A 21,017-nucleotide genomic window follows, 5' to 3' on the forward strand; every position below is an offset into this window, starting at 1 on the left:
TATTTAATAGGCAGGCAGCCATATCACCCTGTAGCCCAAGACTGGTTGCCCACTGAAGCTAAGCAGGGTTGAGCCTGCTCAGTATCTGGATGGGAGACCTCCTGGGAAAACTAGGTTGCTGTTGGAAGAGGTGTTAGTGAGGCAAGCAGGGGGTGCTCACCCTGTGGTCTGTGTGGGTCCTAACGCCACAGTATAGTGACGGGGACACTATACTGTCAACAAGCACCGTCCTTCGGATGAGACGTTAAACCGAGGTCCTGACTCTCTGTGGTCATTAAAAATCCCAGGATGTCTTTTGAAAAGAGTAGAGGTGTGACCTCGGCATCCTGGCCAAATTTGCCCATTGGCCTCTGATCATCATGGCCTCCTAACAATCCCCATATCTGCTGATTGGCTTCATCACTCTGTCTCCTCTCCACCAATAAGCTGGTGTGTGGTGGGCATTCTGGCGCAATATGGCTGCCGTCGCATCATCCAGGTGGATGCTGCACACTGGTGGGGGATGAGACGATACCCCCTGACAATGTAAAGCGCTTTGAGTGCCTAGAAAAGCGCTATATAAACATAATTAATTATTATTATTAATATTATTATTATTATTACTATTATTATTATTACATAAAAAACTCTATTGGCTAAAAACAATTCAGCAATTAAAAATCCAGTAATTCCTAAAGATTGGAAAACTCATAGACATTCAGCGGCCATTGTGTTATTTTACTATCATTAATATACTATTTTTGTTAATATTTTAAATTGATTTTATTTTTATATTTTCTGTATATTTCTATATTTTTAAAATAAATAAGTGTTTTCATCTTTCATTTTATTAAAAGTCTTAGTAATTTTGTTGTCTTTTTAATCATTCAAATAATTCACTTTTTTACGTGTATATTTTATGTGCGTTTTAGGTTTTAGTTTTAATTTATTTATTTTTAGTTATTTTAGTACCTCAACTTGTACTAAACAAAAAAGAGAAATGTTGTCTTGGAAACTAGCTGAACATTTTTTATATATGTATATTTTATTGTATTTCAATTATTTCAAGTAATATTTTTGTTTCCTTTTTTATGGTTTTAGTTAATGATAATAACCTCAGTCATACGGTGTCTGGTGTCTATTTTCTTTTTGCATCAAATTCTGGTGAATTTAAGATTGTGGTTTCACATCTAAACATCCATAAACAATTCTTCTCTTATATCCAATTTCTTTAATCATTGGCTACACTTAACATGCAGCCGTATAATGCGATCAGGGCTGTACTGTGATTAAGCTGGAGCTCATGTAAACAGAATACCATGATTGTTAATGTCATTATGTTCATAATGAGCACAGTAACCATAATCACAGTGAAATATGTGTACTGTGGTTTTAATCACGCTATTGGTGTTTTAATCGTATTTCTTACACAAGTGCTGCAGATGGATGGTGTGTTGCTCATGGAGGGAGTTGCATTATGAGCGATTTGTGTAGCTGTTTATTTTAGAAATGTCATCCCTCGTATTACCTATTACTGTAATCTGTCATAGGATTTCATAGCAGCCTGTTTTATGAGCCGCACTGGATGACAAAGGCGCCAGACAAGAGAACTTGGACGAAACATCATTCACATTTGTTTTAAGCATAAATTGATGCATTTTTCAGAAAACAAAACATAATATAATTTTGCTTCTCAAGTGAAAGGAGTAGTTCACCCAAAAATGAAACTTTACTGAAAATGTAGTCACCATCAGGACATCCAAGATGTAGATGAGTTTGTTTCTTCATCAGATTTGGAGAAATGTAGCATTCCATCACTTGCTCACCAGCGGATCATCTGCAGTGAATGGGTGCCATCAGAATGAGAGTCCAAACATCTGATAAAAACATTACAATAATCCACAAGTAATCCACACCACTCTCTCCTGATTCAGACAAGATGAAAAAAGCATTATTATGGATTATGGGCTTGTATTTTAGCTGGAAGCAACAGTTTGAAGTTAAAATCATAATCATAGATTTGTTTCTTACAAACATGTTGTTTTGTACTTCACAAGAGATTCATTGATGTACCTGGAGTGGTGTGGATTACTTGTGGATTATTGTGTTTTTTATCAGCTGTTTGGACTCTCGTTCTGACGGCACCCATTCACTGCAGAGCATCCATTGGTGAGCAAGTGATGGAATGCTACATTTCTCCAAATCTGATGAAGAAACAAACTCATCCACATCTTGGATGAGAACATTTTCAACAAATGTCCATTGTGGGGTGAACTGTTCCTTTCAAAGTGAATTCAAATTGAAAAATGCATGTTCTGAAAAATTATACACCTTGAGTACAATGCAAATTGCTGGATACCAGCATCTGCCAAATGCATAAATTCAAATGTATTTGCATTCACTTTTTATGATGAATATCATTTGTGTTTTTTCTGCGTGTGATTCACAATCATTTCTTAAAAGTTGAAAGTGAATGGAAAACTCCACTTTTGTAGGGATGAATAAACGTCACCGTCTAACCTTCAGAGCCAAAAGTACTGACGTTCCCTGAACAAACAAACGTCTTTGTTGATTTGATTTTTATTGTCATCACTCTCAGTTTGGAGGACGGTAAAAGCTCAAACGCTGACTCACGCTTGAATGTTTTGCTTTAATTAATACGATTGAAAGCAAATTAGTTTATGCTTCTTTTCATATCCCTCCATTTTGCAAATTAACGCATCACAGCGGAACACTTGGAGACCAGAAAATCAATGAATACATATTTAAAAATCCATTTTCAGCCTTAACACGTTCGCGTTTATTCTATCCCTGTTCCACCCGGCGGCCAAATCAATGATGTTTTAGCATCCTGAAGCAGCTGCTGCTGTCCTGCCTGCTGGAATAGATTGTGTTTCTTCCCTTCCTGCTGGATGTGCTATCACCTTCTTTGCTTTTCATGCGTTTTTTGGGATCAGAAGTTCATATGTTTCAAAAACCAGCATCTGACCTCTGTAAAGTTCTGGAGGATTCCACCAGCCCAAAAATGATTGCTTATAATTCTAAATTTAGGATTTGTGTTGCATATAACATTTTTGGATTACACAGTTTTAACACAATCTAATAAACTTAATGTGATTCATTTTTGTCAGTCATACATAAATGAAACTGGTCAGATTTTTTAGTTGCACGAACAAGCTGAATGTGTTTTAAATACACAATAAACAATTTTATGTATTCATCTTCAATAAATCCCATTTATTTAGATCTTATGTATTTTTAACTAATTAAATACTATGCCACAATTTTTGTTTAATTTATGTATGATTGACATATACAATATGCATCACCTTAAGTGATAAGTCTGTTATTTTAAAGGCTGTGTAATCCAGTGTTATTTTTTTTTAGTATATTAACTTTTAATAGTTTTAGTTTGGATAATGCGTGATTGTCACACACACACACACACACACACACACACACATATATATATTACAGTCTAATCCAAATGGGTGGAAATTATATATGAAATTCATATACATACATTTACATTTAGAGTGTAAGAAGTCAAGCTACAAATGTTTTTCATTTGAAGATGTCACATTAAACTGGAATAAAGATAAAGTATTTTAACACTGAAAAATTGCACACCTCTAAGGAGTTATATCGAAATTACATCAGCTTTAAGGATCAGCTCTTTCTTGTCTCTTGTAATATTTCTTCTCATAATCAAGGCTATCTCACCGTATCTCGATGGTAGTGAGGTGCTGATGGAGGAAAAAGAGGTAGAGAGATTGAAAGAGACCTATAGAGAAGGCCTTCAGACGTCTCCTCGCTGCAGGTTCTCTTCAGTCTTTCTGTGTGGAATCTCAGTATTCTTGTGGCCCAGGGTTCCGTCGCATCTCTGAAAACACGACAAAGTGTACTCCTTAATAATGATGATAGCTGGAGCACTGGTCCTCTGACAGATCCAGTGGGACTCGATTTGATGAGTGAGTCAGAGAAACCTCCTACTGTTGTGGAAATGGACCGATCAGGGGGCGACGCAATGACTTTTTTTAAACGTGATTTCCAATTACAGATCAGCAGTACATTTTGATCGGATGTTAGGAATTAAATTGTGTTGAATTTGTGCCTCTGACTGGAAGAAAAACTCATTCAGGAGAGCAGCACGAGTCGCCTTCAGCAGATCAGACATTTACTGGTGTGGAAAGAGTAAGGTGGTCCTAAATAATTATTATATTGATATATTTTGAACATGGTTCTACCCAGGGTTATTGCAGTAAAACTAAAACTATTATATATATAATAATATATATAATATTAAATATATACAAATATTAAAAAATTAAGTTGCCAAAGCAACATTTTCATTTGGTTTAACTTGATGTACTAAAATAACCAAAGCTAACACTGAATTTAAAAAAAAGAAAATTTAATTGACATTAAAAAAATATTAAATAATACAATAAAATATATGTTTTTTTATTTAAATATATTATTTTAAAAATATTAAATATATATAATAACAAATATTAAATAGCACACAATACAATTATTAAAACATTTATTTTAATTTAACTAAAATTGAAAATGGTAAATCTAAAAATAAAATAAAATTCAATTTTAAAAAAAAAAACTACAGTATAAAAGTATCTCAATGATACCAAAATAACACTGGTGCTACCATGGTATTATTGATACTTTTTTTTTGCAAATACGTGTTGACTATTGTATTATTGTAAGTACTTTAGAGTAGCATACAAATACCATGGTATATGAACTTTGGTACCATGGTAAATAAAGGTACCACAGTATTACCATACCATCACTGTACAACAAAAGGGAAAATAATACTCAATTTACCAAAAAATACCATGGTACTACCTTGGTATTTTGGACATATACCATAGTTTGTAGTACACATACATGTCATAGAAAATAATTTCTGTACCATGGTAAATATCAAAAGTACCATGGTATTAATATGTTTTGTAAAGGAAAAATTACACTTACTAAGTGCTATGGTACTGTTGTGGTATTTTATAAATACAATGGCATATGAATTTCAATACCATGGTAAATATTTAAGTAGTGTGGTATTACCATACCATTACTTTTTCATTGCTATTGTCTTATTAACAATAACACTTTTATTTTTTTTGGAAAACAACACTTACTAAAGCATAAAATCTTACTTCCACATGATATTTTGAAAATACCATGGTAAAAAACCATTTCAGTATCATGGTATATTTTAAAGTATCATAATATTACAATCACTGTACCACTGTATTATTTTAATGGTTCCATGGTCAAAGACAACATTGTATTATTTGTGATACTCAAGAGTTTTTCAAAGAATATTGTGGTATTACCATAGTACCATAGTAAAAAACAACAACGACGACATTATATTTGCATCTTTCAACGCATCTTAATTTAGCATCTTGGAGCTCATCTGCGACTCAGACTTCCCAGCAGGCTGAGCAGAGGCTGAGGTCGTCTAGTTGACCTGTGCTGGCATTGCAGCCTGATCCTCACCATCTGTGACGTGTCACTGCAGCAGATCCATAGAGCTCTGTGTCAGTGAGATATGTGCATCAGATACATGCATGCTAAAGCGTGTTTGCTGTCGTATGGCTGTAGCCCGTGAGGGACCAAACGATGACGTGTGATATGTCAGCTGCGCTTCTGTCTGGATCTGAGTGCATATGGATCATTCATGAGGAGCAGTAATTATTCAGCAGTTATCAGTTCCTCTGTCTCTGTGTATGAAGTTGTATTAGATGGACCCACAGCTGTAATTTTATGAACGAAATATAACTTGGGCAGATGTAAACAATAGCATAGAAGTACAGTTGCATATGTTCCGGAAGCTGAATTGGTTGAGCATGATGCTAGAAACATCAAGATCATGCATTTTGATAGTGTATTTCAGTCTAAGTATTGCAACTGGTCTTATTTGTATGTGCAGTAAATAAATAAAAAGGAATTTAAATATGTAAATAATAAATATCTGGAAACAGCATCTAAAATTAGTCAGAGACAGTATATAACAATATTACAATAAACTGGAAAATCTGACATTTATTTTAGCTTATATGATACAGGGTGGTGCACAACAAATTTTGTTTTAATAAAGGTGACTTAATTGCATAAATTTAAGTATTGCCGTTTTTATCTGTTCTCATTTGTATTTGTATATATATATATATATATATATATATATATTTATAATATAAATGGCATATATTTTGTAATATAAATCACATTAGTGCTGCATTATGTCAGTGGGTGGCAACAAAGGAGTGAGTCACTGAATTATTCATTGAATCATTTCAAAAGAATCTATTGCGTTTGATGATTCAGTTTAATTACTCCCTAAACACAGTCTCTCCTCTTTTGCTGAATTTGGAACCACATGCTAGCATACTTATATTACTTTTTTAAACATATCTGTCTATGGCAGGAGTAGTAATAGTATGCTAGTATGCAATATTTAATTTTTCTGTTCTTTTGCCTTTGAATGAATCAGATGAATGAATGAATCAATGACACATAAAGACGTATATGTCAACCGACTAGAAAGAATGACTGAAAAATCTCCACCACTAATGTACAGAGATATAAGTATTATCATCTATATTATAAATTATTTTTATAATTTCATATTATAATAATTCATATAATAATTACAAAATTATAAAATTATTCTTAAAATATCATATTACTCCGAGACATTACAAAAATCCTAATACAACAACCTAGAAAATCTGACAGTGTTTTATTGGTTCACTTTTTTATGTGGCATATTTACTAAGAAGTCATTCATACACATGATGTTCTTTCTCTTGAAATACAAACAAAAGTAAATGTCAGAATAACTGTATTATATCTAAAAATATGAAGTCTGTCAGGTAATCCAGTCGTTGTGTCATTTTATTCCAACATTATTCCTGGTCAGAAGCTTCCATAAATATTTAGCTTGCATGTAATTCTGCTTTCAATACTTCTGTGCAAACACTGAATATTGTAGACCTAAGAAGCATACCATTTTCACACTCCTTGAAACCAAATGGAAAGGTTCCCCAGCTTCTCAGTGTAATTTCCCGCATAATAACTGGCTAGTTTATTATTTCGTGCATGTATCACGGTTTCTCTTCTGGACTGGAGACTGTCCAAAAAATGAGTTCAGCAAAGTTAGAGCTGTCAGGAAACTCAGACAAGTGGGCGCGCTGATAACTGCTCTCATTTATATGGAAATGGAAATGGTAACCAATCAATTTCTCTCATTTGAATGACTCAGACTCATGCCCCTGTGTGGAACCATCGATTTAACTCCAGCCCTGGTCAAACACACCTCCTGAGGACTAGTAGCTTCGCAAAGACATTCACCTTGGCTAAGCTTTTGCCTTTGAATGAATCAGATGAATGAATGAATCAATGACACATAAAGACGTATATGTCAACCGACTAGAAAGAATGACTGAAAAATCTCCACCACTAATGTACAGAGATATAAGTATTATCATCTATATTATAAATTATTTTTATAATTTCATATTATAATAATTCATATAATAATTACAAAATTATAAAATTATTCTTAAAATATCATATTACTCCGAGACATTACAAAAATCCTAATACAACAACCTAGAAAATCTGACAGTGTTTTATTGGTTCACTTTTTTATGTGGCATATTTACTAAGAAGTCATTCATACACATGATGTTCTTTCTCTTGAAATACAAACAAAAGTAAATGTCAGAATAACTGTATTATATCTAAAAATATGAAGTCTGTCAGGTAATCCAGTCGTTGTGTCATTTTATTCCAACATTATTCCTGGTCAGAAGCTTCCATAAATATTTAGCTTGCATGTAATTCTGCTTTCAATACTTCTGTGCAAACACTGAATATTGTAGACCTAAGAAGCATACCATTTTCACACTCCTTGAAACCAAATGGAAAGGTTTCCCAGCTTCTCAGTGTAATTTCCCGCATAATAACTGACTAGTTTATTATTTCGTGCATGTATCACGGTTTCTCTTCTGGACTGGAGACTGTCCAAAAAATGAGTTCAGCAAAGGTAGAGCTGTCAGGAAACTCAGACAAGTGGGCGCGCTGATAACTGCTCTCATTTATATGGAAATGGAAATGGTAACCAATCAATTTCTCTCATTTGAATGACTCAGACTCATGCCCCTGTGTGGAACCATCGATTTAACTCCAGCCCTGGTCAAACACACCTCCTGAGGACTAGTAGCTTCGCAAAGACATTCACCTTGGCTAAGTGGCGTCAACATGTGGTCACATGATCCGTTGTGCAGTATATGGACCTTAGTGTTCAAGTCTGACTTCACTTGTGGCTATTCATACACAGTTAAATATTCAGTCAAATAAGCTCCAAAAGACTGACATACTTTTGTTTTCTTAAGGCTGGAGTGCACTACATGACTTATGCCTTGATTTACGGTCAGACAACTTTACCCTAGAAAGTCAGAGCCAGTCTGCAGATTTGAGTTGACAGATATAATAGGCTGATTTTTTTCTTTTTTTTTTGCTTCAGACTATCCATACAGTCATCGGTGAAACATCCAGATGAAACATCTTTGTGTTTGAATGAACATTCTATAGGTTTCTTAGAAGATTTGTGGACACTTGTTTAATTGAGAATAGCATATTTTCCTAGTTTTCTACTCTTACTCTTTCTAACATATAATAATAATAACAATAATGAAAAAATAACATCTCCTTTTTCCTTTCATCGAATGGATTTCAGATTATAACAGTCTTATCAGCTCTTTCCCGCCAGTGTTTCTGCATTGCAATAACTCACCATCAACCTCCCATCACCCACTGGTTGAATTATTTACCGTTCATTGACATGCAGCCTCGCCAGCCTGTTTGTTGGTGAATTATTGATACCTGCTCATTCCCAGTTCAAAGCCCTGAGCGGTAAAAACACGTCCACAGTCACTCTACGCAAATCCAAACAAATCTTCATTAGCGCTATGTCTCACGCACTTCAATGCACACACAGAAAAGCAATTAAAATGTCAGAGCATGTCAGGCTGGAAGTGCGAGATTGGGCTTGATGCATCGAGCTAGTTAGCAGAGAAGCCCGTAGGAGCACTTCCTAAGGCCGGGGTCAAAGGTCATGTGAGGGTCCTTAAGTCTGCATTGAACGAGGTATTTGTGGATGCTTGACTGATCGTTGCGGGTTTAACGAGGTCAGCCTTCAATCAAATTGATTGAGCGTTAATTTCAAAGCTCGGACTCTTGATTTTGCCGCCTGTGAGAGTTGAGACAGCTTCTTTGTTTGCAATGTGTTGGTTTCCATGGAAACGCAGTGCCGCTGTCACCCACCGGAGACCCGATTATAGACTGTTTCTGAAGGAAAGACTTCAGTGAACGTTACAGACGGTGCTATTCATTTGACTGAGACGATGGTGTCAGTGACGTCTGCTAAAACAGCTCCTGACAACAGAGCAGAGCATATCATCTATCTGTCTGTCTGTCTGTCTGTCTGTCTGTCTGTCTGTCCGTCTGTCCGTCCGTCCGTCCGTCCGTCCGTCCGTCCCCCTCTCTCTCTCTCTTTCTCTCTCTCTATCATCGTCTGTCTGTCTGTCTCTCTCTCTCTCTCTCTCTCTCTATCTAAGATCCTATCTATCTATCTATCTATCTATCTATCTATCTATCATCGTCTGTCTGTCTGTCTGTCTGTCATCATCATCATCATCATCATCTGTCTGTCTGTCTGTCTGTCTGTTTATCCATTGTTCATTCTGTTGTTCTTTCCACCGTTTTGTTTTGTTTATTATTGTATCATTCTATCTTTCAATCTATAGTTCTGTCTATCCATATATTGTTCTGTCGTATCTGTCATCTATCTATAAACTTCCATGTCTTTTTACCCTCCCCCAAAAACTTTGCAAACAATCCAACATTCAAATGAATATTGACAAACTTTGCAATTGCATACATTTTCACTTACAACAATTATATTAATTATATTTGTTGAATTTAATTTAATTTAATTTAAATTAAACGTATCTTCCAATTAATGTCCAGTTACTTTAGTTTGCAATAACCTTATGAAGAGCACCCTGGTCCTTCTTCGCCCTTGTTTTTTTTTTTTTTTAAGTACGAGAGCTTAATTAATGCAGTTTGTCATGTTGTGTCAGGTATGACATGATCAGAAAATGTTTTACCAAAACCCACGTTTCTGTTAACGGGATCATTCTCTTAAAGATATAATACACAGACACGCAGGTTATAATTTCTGCCTTTATATTTGAATATTTACTGCATATTGAATTACTATGCACTAAAAGTATAACACCCACTCAAACAACCATTCTCCGCTGAGTAGTGTTTAGCCTGTACCCCGTTCTGAGTCTCTGTGTTTCCTTGTTTTGCCTTTCTCGGTTTCTGATCTTTGCCTGTTTTCCTGGATTTTTCCCTCTTGTCTCGCCCCTGTGATTCTGTCTGCCGATCAGTGACCTACGCTAGCCCTAGGACTATTCTTGTGTTTTGCCCACCATATACCTGTTTGCCATTGATCGACCCTGCCTGTGTTTGACCTCTTCTCTTGTTAAATAAAGCTTGCACATGGATCCGCACGCCTCTCGTCTCGTCAGCCCCGTGACAATGGTATTCTTTGAAGTACCTTACCCTTTGAAATAAATGGTACATTTCTCTAAAGGATATTTTGAATCTGAATATGTCCAGCTTAATTGAATTTAGCCAATATAGTTTATCAGCAATCCATTAATTATTTTGAAATAAAAAGAAATTAAACTATGCAAAAGGCCTGTTATTTAGTGAAAGACATCAATTACTTTTTAACTTTTTAATAGTAATAATACAATTGTTTCTGTTATTATATAATATTGTAATATATTATTAATATAAATGTTGTTTATTGTAATATAAATAATAATATTAAATGCATTTATAAAAGTCAGTATGACCTTTTCTCTCAGGAGTAGCACTGATGATGACTCTATGAGCCCAGAAAGTAAAAGTCTGTGTGTTCATGTCCCGTGAGGTAAATAAGGGCCAGACAGCTGTCTTCAGTCAATCAGCTCTACATGACCTTGTTTTTAGGACACTGGGAAGACCATCTGGAGTCCTGCGTGCCTCTAAACAACAAGATCCTTTGGGACAATAAAGAGAATTAGCCTTAAGGAAATAGCTCACTGATATTTACTCACTCTCATGTCGGCATAACTTGCATTACTTTCTTTCCTCAGAGGAACACAAAAGAGGAATCATGGCGTTTTCTTGTTATTTATGATTAATTTAACCAGGTATGAAATCGATGTTCTTATTTACTCACCTTGTAGTAGTTTCTTTCCAAAAGAGGAAATCGCTTCAATAAGGACACATCTAAAATACTCCATATCGCTCTATATTCCAAATCAAATTCATATAGCTAAATTTCACCGATAGTCTTCTTCACATCCAATCAGCTGTTGACTGTTGTGACCGAATCATTGAATTGTTTGAGAACAGGACCAATTTAATTCAAATTTAAACTTGATCAAAGATTCATTGGGAAGAGCCGATTCAAAACAATGATTCAATCTGGAATCAAACATCGCTAGACTAGCAGAGCAAGCTTTTTAGCGCACAACTGCTTAAATTATCGGTATGTTCTTCACAGAAAGCCACCATGTGACTTCAGAAGACTTGGATTATAGCGCAGGAATCATACGGACTACTTTAATGATGGTGTTTTCTTATTATTTACGACTAATTTAAGGTACAGTGAGTCTGTTGTGCACAAAAGGCTTGACATTTGGAGATTTGATGTAATAACATACTGTGTTTGGTGTTCAGTGCTTTGAAAGCAAAGATTAAGCAGGATGTGAAATAACCAGGTATGAAATCGATGTTCGTAAAGTTCTGTACGCTTTTTCCTGTTTCTTAACTAGCCCTGCCCACCGAGAGATCTCACTGGTCTAAAATATCTCCACTTGAGAACATTTCTGTGCTCTTATTGGCTGTGATTGTCTAACATTTTAATGCTGCTAGTTCAGCATAAATATGATTTACACCCATTCATACTCTTCTAATGAACAAACACGCCAAGCTTTGCATCTGGTTTTACATCGTCCGGTTTAATCCCGTGTCTGTATGACTTTGATAAGACACGTTGATTCACGCGTCATTAAGTCCGACTGCAGTAAACAGTTTGTTAATGAACTTTTATGCAGTTAAAAGCACCTGAGGAAAAGCAAACGACAGTCGCTTCATCAAATACAGTTTCAGTCTAAACAAATCAGGCTCAAACTTACACACAGCCATCACGTTTAGAGAACATTTACCATTCCTGCACGCTATTTCCAAATATGACTGCGTTCGTCTTGTTAGCAAAACTGCTTTAAAGACATCTGCGCATCTGAAAATGTCTCAGCTATTTATTTGTGTACCAGGACGCTTTTATGGTGTTTGCCTCCTCTGTTGCCATTTAGATTTAGTGGGGCCATTTTTCAGAAATCATAAATGTTTAATGACACATTTACGGGAGCAGGGAAAGCTTACCGACTGTGACATTAATCTGATTTTTTTTTTTTTTTTATCAGTTGGTGCTCATATCCAGTAAACGCTTTTACCCTGCACTTTTTTTGGGGGAGGGGGAGCATATGAGAACATGAAGTAGCGTGCTGAACTTGCCATTTTTTTGCAAGTATTTGCCTTTTCAAGTATACCTTTTTAAGTATATTGATGATGTCAGTAGTGTGAAACCTATGACCACAAACTTTAATCAAATGCATGTGAATACAATATAATGTATATGTCCCATTAAATTGCATTATTTTAATAAAAAAGTTCACTAATTATTATTATTAGTATTATTAATCATACTATAGAAAATGTTTCCACCACGGAATAATAATAAACAATAAATAAATAAATAAATAAATAAAATGTAATTGTGCATTTCTGTCTCACACTTCAGATTTTGTTTTTGTATATATATTTTTGAATTAATTTTTATTTATTTATTAATTTTCAGAATGGGGGGTATGCAGAATTGCAAGTTATAGTCAGAATTATGACTTTTCATAGTTTACGTCTCACAAGCATGATTTTTTTCCTCTGAATTCTGAGTTCATTAAAACAATATAAAATTATTAAAATATATATATATATATATATTTTTTTTTTTTTTTTTTTTTTTTTTTTTTTTTTTTTTACAATTTTTACATTTTTTAAATATTAAGGATCATCGAAGGTCAGCAGCAAAGACATTGGCAAAAAAGGGATTAAATACTAGGATATTTGTGTTATTGAACATTTTTAATTATTGCAGGTTTGCGTCACATTCTGAATTTGCATTTCACTGTTTTTATTCACTTTGAGAAATAGTGAATCTGTTTTGTGAGATGAGTAAATGCGTGTTCACATTTAGTCTAGAACTACAATAACATCATGTTCACACGGCGCACACAAGCGTCTCCGGGACTTACTCCCGATTTCTCTCAACATGTGTACTGGAGAGCTGTCGGTCAATAAATGGGAAAACAAAGTAACTGGTGTTACTTATTTAAAAAAAATAACTCCGATATTTTTCTTGTAAATTAAAAGGTAATGTGTTACTTTAGTTACTTTGAAAAAGTATTCTGATTATGTAACTCGGGTTACTTGTAATGTGTTACCCCCAACACTAGCCACTAATATTTCTTCCAACAAAAACGGTTAAGATGGGATTAAACCATTTATATTCACGTTTGTTGTTTACAATGAGACACCTTAATATGTTTGTGGTTATTTCACTCATTAACAGTGTTGGGGGTAACGCATTACAAGTAACGCGAGTTATGTAATCAGATTACTTTTTTCAAGTAACTAGTAAAGTAACGCATTACTTTTTAATTTACAAGAAAATATCCGAGTTACTTTTTCAAATAAGTAACTCCAGTTATTTTTTTTCCCATTTATTGATTGAAAGCTCTCCTGTCTCCTTCTTGAGAGAAATCGGGAGTAAGATGTTACTTTAGTTCTAGAATAAATGTGAACATGCATTAATTCATCTCACTCACTCACAAGAAAAAGAAAATCTGATTTAGTTTTCCTCAAAATTAATAAAAAGGGTTAAAAGCAACTCAGAATATGACTCAAAGCTGCAATAATTAAATATGTTAAGTAATACAAATTTCCTTTATGTATTTAATCCCGGTGATCCAATTCAACCATACTAATAGGCAAAAATTACACAAGATAATCTAACATTTCTTCTTTTTTTTATTGATGAAGAGTGTTGAACTTTCCTCTTCTGTGTATACTGTACAGGCGTGAATTTGCATTTCCTTCAGCCTGAGGCTTTTGGTGTGAAAGGGCTTTTACATTTGCCAAAAATAGAACTTTTTATATTAAAAGCAAACAAGCAAGCCCAGCCCAGATTTAAAAAGTAACGCAAAAGTAACGTAACAGTCTCCAGTGGCCAGTCGATGAATTGCAGTTTAAGTCACTTCCGTGTTGGTTTCAAGAGAGACACCGGAAGGTTGCCGCTTGGTTCAGTCTATGCCGTTGTTTTCACAGCCTCACACCATAAGTGTTACAGTTTTAAGATGGTACAACAACATAAAACAGCTAAACTATTCAAATAAATATTAAAAAAAAAAAAAAATAAAAATTTTTTTTTTTTTTTTTTTTTTTTTGACTATTTATCTTACAATTCTGCAATTTTTCTCAAAATTGCAAGTTTATTTATATCAGAATTCTCTCTTTTCTTCTTGGAATTTTCTTCCCAGAATCGCAGTTCTTAGTTTATGTCTTGAGTTTATATCAACAAATAAATTCAGAATTGTGAGAATTTGCAAGTAAAACATTTTAAAAAGTTTGAATTGTGAGATAAATAATATCACAATGAAAAAAAGTTATTTCAAAAATAATTTAGCATTAAAATGAACGTTCTTGATCATTTTAATGAGATTCCTGATTTTTTGTAACTACTTGATTTTACATCATGTTCTAAACATTATATAATATTAAAATTGTTTGTAACAATGAACATTTTTTTTAAACATGTTTATTATTAAACATGATTAAAAGTTTTTAAAATACATTTTTAAAATATGCTTTGTAAACTGTATGCATCTGTGAAAAGTACTAATAATTTTCAGTCCCACATATGCAGAATCTATTCATTTGTTTCTGGATTCCTCATTCCTCCTTCCACAGCTGTTTAATTCGTACACCTCCCCAAAAAAAAAAAAAAACACCCAAAAAAAGTCCTTGATCCCTCACGTCCCAGAGCGGCCATCAGTTTCATGCACTGTCAGCCCTGTTACCCCAAACGCCGGTGGCCTATATTTGCATTTGCGCTGTGTTGCGAGGTCACGCCTGGCTTCCCTGGAGGTGAATCTACTTCCTTTACAAATCAGCCTAATCCTGGAGGTGTCCCATTCGGCCTGCGTTTGCCCCGAGGAGCCGCTAGATAAGCAGCCAGGAGTCCCAGGCTTCCACGTTGTTAATTACACAAGAGAAATCAGAGAGATCTCATGAGATATGCAGAAAATAGAGGGGCGGCGATGTGGCTTTAAAGTGTCTCTCCAGCTGTAGTTTGCTGTCAAAGGTGGGGCTGGACATGATAGATAGTGTCCCCCCAGAGACCCTGAGTGATTTAGGAGATACATGACTGTGTTTTACACACCGGAAAGGCCCCGTTTGCTTGCATTAGCACTTATGTAAAGGGCACCTCTGTCTCATGCTTATCTATCTGTGATTGGAGACCTGGTTTAATGCATCATGGGTGCATGAAAGCTCATGGAGACGAGATGATGCACAGATCACGACTCAGATGCTATGATTCACTGTGCTGTGGTGCTTTTTATATTATTCTAACACTCATGGACATAAATACAGATAGATAAGCACACACATAGTAAGGAAATAATGCTCCAGCAGCACTAGCAGAACTACCAAAACATCTCTCAGTGGCACGAATGAGATTTTATACTGGCACTAATTGATTTTCATGACATTTAACAACATCTACACTACTGTTCAAAAGCTTGGGATTTATTTATTTAAAAATGAATACTTTTATTTAGCAAGGATGCATTAAATTGCCCAATACTGACACTAAAGTATATATATATATATATATTGTCGCGGGGTGAATGAGAACACAGACTCGGTACTGGTCGAAAGAGCCCCGGAGGGTGAATATGGAATACTGATTTATTCTTTCATTGATCCATTGATGCTACCATTGGTTTGTTTGCTGGTTGTATGGTTTATTCAGCCATGTGTTTGTTTGACTCTTTTTTTGTTTTTTTGGATGAATACTGAAGAGGGTTATTTGTTTCATTCATTTGTTCATACGTATTGTTGGTTGGTTGGTTGATTGATTGATTCATTGATTGGTTATTTTGGAAGGATGGATGAATTCTCTATTCATTCAATCGAATGGATTGGATGATTGTTTGATTCATTGGTTCATTCATTTGGATAGTTGGATAATTGTTCAGTTCATTCAGTCAACTGATTGGATGGTTGTTTGATTCATTAATTCAAATTATTGATTCATTAATTTAGGTAGTTGGATGATTGTTCAGTTGATTCATTCAATGGATTGTTTTTTTTAATTCATAGATTCATCCATGTTGGGTAGTTGGATGATTGTTCAATTCCTTCAGTCAAATGATTGGATGATTGTTTGATTAATTGATTCATTCATTTGGAAGATTGGATGGTTGTTTAATCCATTCATTCAAATGGACTGGATGAGATGGATTGAATGATTGTATAGTTCATTCATTCAAATGGATTGGATGTTGTTTGATTCATAGATTTCTTCATTTAGATAGCTGGATGATTGTTCAGTTGATTCATTCAGATGGATTGGATGGTTATTTGATTCATAGATTCATTTATTTGGGTAGTTGGATGATTGTTTAGTTAATTCGGTCATTGGATGGTTGTATGATTCATTGATTTGGAAAGTTGGATGATTGTTCAGTTCATTTATTCAAATGGAAATTGATTGGTTATTTTGGAAGGATGGATGAATTCTCTATTCATTCAATCGAATGGATTGGATGATTGTTTGATTCATTGGTTCATTAATTTGGATAGTTGGATAATTGTTCAGTTCATTCAGTCAACTGATTGTTTTTTTTTTTATTCATTGGTTCATTAATTTGGATAGTTGGATAATTGTTCAGTTCATTCAGTCAACTGATTGTTTTTTTTTTTATTCATTGGTTCATTAATTTGGATAGTTGGATAATTGTTCAGTTCATTCAGTCAACTGATTGTTTTTTTATTAATAGATTCATCCATTTTGGGTAGTTGGATGATTGTTCAATTCCTTCAGTCAAATGATTGGATGATTGTTTGATTAATTGATTCATTCATTTGGAAGGTTGGATGGTTGTTTAATCCATTCATTCAAATGGACTGGATGAGATGGATTGGATGATTGTTCAGTTGATTCATTCAAATGGATTGGATGTTGTTTGATTCATAGATTTCTTCATTTAGATAGCTGGATGATTGTTCAGTTGATTCATTCAGATGGATTGGATGGTTATTTGATTCATAGATTCATTTATTTGGGTAGTTGGATGATTGTTTAGTTAATTCAGTCATTGGATGGTTGTATGATTCATTGATTTGGAAAGTTGGATGATTGTTCAGTTCATTTATTCAAATGGATTGGATGTTTGATTCATAGATATATTAATTTAGATAGCTGGATGATCATTCAGTTGATTCATTCAAATGGATTGGATGGTTGTTTAATTAATTCATTCTAATGTATTTGAGGGTTTTTGGATTTATTGATTCATTCATTTGGAAAGTTGGCTGAATGTTCAATTTATTCAAACAGATGGATTGGATGGCTGTTTGATTCATTTATAGGGTGGATGATTTTTTTTAATGTATTGATCTGTGAATCAAATCTTTTTGTTGTTGTTGTCATAGTCTGAAAACAGACAGCAATAATCAAATTTTTTTAAGGAATATCCCAACAAATTGAAGGGGGCAGTAGTGGCCGAATGGTTAGAGAGTCTGACCAGTAACCTGAAGGTTGCGGGTTCGAGTCTCAGGTCCGGCAGGTATTGTTGGTGGGGGAAGTGAATGAGCAGCGCTCTCTTTTACCCTCAGTACCACGACTGAGGTGAGACCCTTGAACAAGGCACCGAACCCCCAACTGCTCCCCGGGCACCGCAGCATTATGGATGCCCGCTGCTTGTTCCCCGGTGTGTGAACACATGCTTATCTATTTAAATATGCTTTTTTCTAGACCAGATTTTTCTACTGTTTTTAAATACCGTTCATGTTGTGATGTCCTTGTGTTGTTGTAGAAATTGTGTCAGAATTGAGTGTTATGTGAACAAAGCCTAATTCAAGCTAAACCGCTTTTGACTAAGAACCATGATGATGGTTTTAAATCTAGTTTCTGTTTGATCATGTAAGCGCCCTTCTGCACCACACCGTAAAGCCATAATGCACATAAGAGGACAACAAATGTCCAGCTTTCTGTCAGCTTTCTCAATTTTATAGAGGAAAAGTCATTTGGCAGCGTGCATGAGGGTACATCATTACTTCAACGACCAGCAAATGAGAACACAATCTGATTGGATCTCTCTGTGTGGACAGTCAGTCCTTAAGACTGGATTTGGAAAAACAAATTGTCTGTAGAGTAAAGATTTGCTCTAATATCATGCCGAAACTCAATGTTTCTCACTCAGTTCCAAGTTAATAAATAAAATGATCATGACGTCACAAATCAGCCAACAGCGCTTCTGGATATGAGCAGTACTGTGCTCTATTCTGTGTTCTGTATAGTAAATAATATGTAAAAAAAAATATATATAAGCATTTAATATATTGTTAAAGAAAGTCAATGTAAAATGATATCTCCACATTATAGTGAAAAAATATCTTTTTTTTTTATTATGCCATTTTATTCATTATTTGTAATGCAGCACTTCTAAAGCCTAAAGATGAATAAAATGAGTACAAAATAAATAAATAAAAATAAAAACTAGAGTAAAAAAAAAAACCTGAAAATACCCATCATGCATTTAATTTGAATGTTTACTTTTCAACTAGATTTCATCACATAAGTACATAATTTACAGTCAAATGTATATTATTCTGATACTATACAGCTACATTAGCTAATTAATAAATAAATGCATGGTCATGAAATGTAATGAAATGCAATTTTGAATATGAAGTTGACTGCTGAATGCTGTGATTAACCAATAAGAATAAAGGATTCCAGAGAGCCGTGGGGGGAAAAATGCAATTCTTGATATTGATTTATAATATATGTATATGAATATATGCTGATATCATAAGCTATGCAAAATAACATATATGAAGTGCAAAAAAGTATCAAAAATATTAATAACAAAAATGATTTCACTTATAGCCAATATTTTCCAATATTGTAGTCATATACACTCTTAAAAATAAAGGTGCTTCAAAAGTTCTTCAAGCGATGCCATAGAAGAACCATTTTTGGCTCCACAAAGAACCATTCAGTCAAAGGTTCTTTAAAGAACCATCTCTTGCTTACCTTTTTATAATCTGAAGACTGTTTTTATGCATTTTGGCCGTTCATTTACACAACTAAGGTTTAGGGGCCTGAAAACTCAAACTTTTGAAAACGGATTTAAAGGTGCAAGTTTTTTAAAACAATGCCATTATTTATTGTCTATATGTAAACTATAAAGCTATAAAAACACGTTTGTGAAAACTGTGATGTCATATGCACGCATATTTTGTGTTCAGTCCATGTGCAAGTTTCTTTACTAAGTATATCCAACTACTGGCCATAATACAGCGTTTTTAGTCATTTTGGCGAATCTGTGTGAACATGGATCGTCTGTACGCAAAACCTTTCAAAAACGCAAAGGAAAAAACATTATTATAATGCATCGTTGTTGTGTAAACGTTCCCTAAAATTCAAGAATTTTTCTACTTATTAAAAATTTCAAACCAAGGCATTAATGCACGTTTGTCAGTGAAAGATACTCATTAGCAGGATGTGGAAACAGTTGCAAACAGTTGCTGCCAGTTTGACGGCATTCGAGGGGTGATTCGCCACCGTGCCCTTCGTGACTGACAGTCAATGGTGGCCTGTCGTCATTTTCAATCTGTTTTAAGGCTACAAAGAGCATCCTGTGCTTCACCCGCTAATAGCAGCTTTAGTGACAGTAAATGTCAAACGAAGGCCTACAAAGTGTATGTTAGGGCACATGGTCAAGGCCAAGGCAGTAGAAATATGTAGACCTTAACTTGTTTACAAGCCCAGTAATACTGGTATTGTTATTATTAAGTAAAATTTCATTCTGTTCTTCAGGATATTATTGGATAGTACTTAAAGTGATGCTGCTTTTTTTTTATATAGATGTTGTCCTCGTATTATTTATATCTGCAAGGATTGTTGGTTCAGCACCGTCCACCATCTTTGTCTTCAAATGAAGACACAAATAGCTTTTTTTGGATCCAACTAGAATCTCTGGAGCAGATTCTAATGCCTCATTAATAATATTTTAAAATATGATTCTGCTGAAGAAAAGAAGCTAGCATCTCAGTTAATAGCTTATTTGTTTTTATTATTTTTATATTAGGAAACTATTTTTTTTCTTCTGATGTTTATTTGGCACAAAAACAATTTATTTAGAATTTAAAATAAAATGTTATTTCTACATGTATTATTTAAAATAATATTGAATTATTGTTTTACTTAATTTATTTTAATTAATATAATAATTAAATTGATGTGATATTTAAAATTGCAATTCTCACTGTTATCTAACTATTAACTATGACTTTTGCCTCAATAAACTCCCAATTTGCATGAAATAAGGGATCTAAAACATGATCATGCAGAATAAGCCATTAATATGTGCTTTATAAGTACTAATAAACAGCCAATATGCTAGTAACATTCATGTTAATACGCAACTAGTTAATAGTGAGAATTGGTCCCTAAACTAAAGTGTTACATATATATATATATATATATATATATATATATATATATATATATATATATATATATATATTTTATA

The 21,017-nt window shown here is 34.1% G+C and overlaps 1 protein-coding gene across 1 annotated transcript in view; it reads left to right on the plus strand.

Moving 5' to 3' along the window:
* Positions 1-21,017, plus strand: part of LOC107560792 (glypican-5-like) — a 157,828-nt gene that overhangs the window by 69,003 nt on the left and 67,808 nt on the right. The window lies entirely within an intron of this gene.

The sequence above is a fragment of the Sinocyclocheilus grahami genome, unplaced genomic scaffold (assembly GCF_001515645.1).
Source record: "Sinocyclocheilus grahami isolate Dianchi unplaced genomic scaffold, SAMN03320097.WGS_v1.1 scaffold743.1, whole genome shotgun sequence".
Taxonomy (NCBI): domain Eukaryota; kingdom Metazoa; phylum Chordata; class Actinopteri; order Cypriniformes; family Cyprinidae; genus Sinocyclocheilus; species Sinocyclocheilus grahami.